General features: G+C 42.8%; 1 non-coding gene across 1 annotated transcript; it reads left to right on the forward strand.

Annotated features, from left to right (window-relative positions):
• The first annotated feature begins 2026 nt into the window (after window positions 1-2026).
• Window positions 2027-2114, forward strand: trnay-gua (transfer RNA tyrosine (anticodon GUA)). The gene is given in 2 exon segments: window positions 2027-2063; window positions 2079-2114. It is a non-coding gene; the product is annotated as a tRNA-Tyr (tRNA).
• The last annotated feature ends 811 nt before the right edge of the window (window positions 2115-2925 follow it).

A 2925-nucleotide genomic window follows, 5' to 3' on the forward strand; every position in this document is an offset into this window, starting at 1 on the left:
CTCGTGGCACTGGGCAGCTCGCATCTGTACTTCCCTTTGTTGACTGTAATAGTTTGCAAGCCCTGCCATATCTGACGAGCGTCAGAGCCTGTGTAGTAGGATTCAATCTTAGTCCTGTATTGACGTTTTGCCTGTTTGATGGTTCGTCAGAGGGCATAGCGGGATTTCTTATAAGCATCCGGGTTAGAGTCCCACTCCTTGAAAGTGGCAGCTCTACCCTTTAGCTCAGTGCAGATGTTCCCTGTAATCCATGGCTTCTGGTTGGGGTATGTATGTACAATCACTGTGGGGACGACGTCATCGATGCACTTGATGAAGCCAGTGACTGATGTGGTGTACTCCTCAATGCCATCGGCAGAATCCCAGAACCTATTCCAGTCTATGCTAGCAAAACAGTCCTGTAGTTTAGCATCTGCGTCATCTGACCACTTCCGTGTTGAGGGAGTCACTGGTACTTCCTGCTTTAGTTTTTGCTTGTAAGCAGGAATCAGGAGGATAGAGTTATGTTTAGATTTGCCAAATGGAGGGCAGGGCGAGCTTTGTACGTGTCTTTGTGTGTGGAGTAAAGGTGGTCTAGAGTTTTTTTTAACATGCTGGTAGAAATGAGGTAAAACGGATTTAAGTTTCCCTGCATTAAAATCCCCGGCCACTAGGAGCGCCACCTTTGGATGAGCATTTTCTTGCTTGCTTATGGCCTTACATAGCGTTGAGTGTGGTCTTAGTGGCAGCATTGGTTTGTGGTGGTAAATAGACAGTAAATAGTGTGGTCTACAGCTTATCAGGAGATCCTACTCTACCTCAAGCGAGCAAAACCTTGAGACTTCCTTAATATTAGATTTCGTGCACCAGCTGTTATTTACAAACAGACACAGACTGCACCCTTTGTCTTACCAGAGGCAGCTGTTCTATCTTGCCGATGCATGGAAAACCCAGCCAGCTGTATGTTATCCATGTCGTCGTTCAGCCACGACTCGGTGAAACACAAGATATTACAGTTTTTAATGTCCCGGTGGCAGGATAGTCTTGATCGGAGCTCATCCAATTTACTATCCAATGATTGCATGTTGGCTAAGAGGACTGATGGTAGAGGCGGATTACCCATTCGTCGTCGGATTCTTACAAGGCAATATAAGTTACAAATAACGCAAAAAAACGCAAACAATAGCACAATAGCACAATTGGTTAGGAGCCCGTAAAACGGCAGCTTGGATGCTGGATGCTTCCATTAACAAGTGTTGGAACACCTCCAACCACATCAACGATTTTAATTGACTGATGCAGAATTTGTGCCAGGATTAGGGTTGCAAATCTACTGGTTATTTACCAAAATTACCAGAATCTTCAAAATTTTGGAAATTAAAAGATAATCTATGGCAATGTATCATAACTTTGGTAATTTATATTTGAATAACATTTTAGTACATAGTATTTGTTAGATCTGTGTCCATATTGTCCATGCATTTCTAGTAATAAAGACTAAATGGTTCAAGAGAAAATAGCCAAATAATGAAAAAAAGTATCTAATCAACAATGGCAATATTTTCAATTAACACTGCAACTCTTCCAACTGTTTACTTTTTTCACAACTGCCACCATTTTGACACCAAAACATTCACAACAAATACGTATTGACAGTAAAATAAATAAAAGTTTGTAAAAGGAAACATTTATATTTCATGCTGAAACCCTCATATTAAACACCAATGGCACGTGTCAAACTCATTCCACGGAGGGCCGAGTGTTAGCGGGTTTTTACTTGTGATTGATGAATTAAGGTCACTAATTAGTAAGGAACTCTCCTCACCTGGTTGTCTAAGTCTTAGTTGAAAGTAAAAAACAAAACCCGTAGACACTCGGCCCCCCGTGGAAAGAGTTTCACACCCCTGACCAATGGTATTCCCTAAATTGATGGTTTATAATTAGGATGTTTGTGATACTCTGAAGTACCCAAAAGGGCCACTAGATAGATTACATAAAATCACGTGACAGAACGCAAAATTGTAGCTGGTCCCATCAGATAACATGACCTTTGATAGCTCAGTTGGTAGAGCGGAGGACTGTAGGTGAAAATTGCAGCAATCCTTAGGTCGCTGGTTCAAATCCGGCTCAAAGGAGTGTATATTTTCCAATTTGTAAGTCGCTCTGGATAAGAGCGTCTGCTAAATGACTTAAATGTAAATGTAATGTAAAATACCATCGCTTTGCAACCCTAGCCAGGATATAATCAGTGGTGAGGTTAGCATAGGTCTAATGTTTGTCATGTTATCTGATGGGACCAGTTACAATTTTGCATTCTGTCACGTGAAATTAAATGTACAATTTTAAATGGCTAATACATATTTCTGTGCCGGAGAACCTGTTTTAAATTGAAATGGTTGCTTATGTTTGCAAGTATGGACCCAGAGAGGTTAACAGTTTTGATGGAGCAACGAACATGGAGGAAAATGGTTAAAAACAGAGTAAACAACTTAAGGCTCCCATTGGAGAAGATAATTGATGGAAATATTAGCCAGGGTCCTTATGGGGCCCTTGAGTGTGAATTGCTAATCAGGAAGGCCTCTTTTCTAATCCCTCTTTGAGTGGCCAGCCTGGAATCAACGCATTTGGGGAGACTCCCCACTGCTTCTGGCTCTGGAGGTTCCATTCAGAGCCACAGCCCTCCTGTACCATTCCCACAGTCCCCTCACACTGTGCGGCACAGCCACGCGCACATACACAGGCATGTATGTGCACACACACCCCCCCCCCCCCACACACACACACACACACACACACACACACACACACACACACACACACACACACACACACACACACACACACACACACACACACACACACACACACACATCCTGCTCCAACCAAATTAGATTAGACCATTCCCTTTCTCCCCAGCAAGGCACTGGCCTTTTCTCGGGTTAGACC

The sequence above is a fragment of the Salmo trutta genome, chromosome 9 (assembly GCF_901001165.1).
Source record: "Salmo trutta chromosome 9, fSalTru1.1, whole genome shotgun sequence".
Lineage (NCBI taxonomy): Eukaryota > Metazoa > Chordata > Actinopteri > Salmoniformes > Salmonidae > Salmo > Salmo trutta.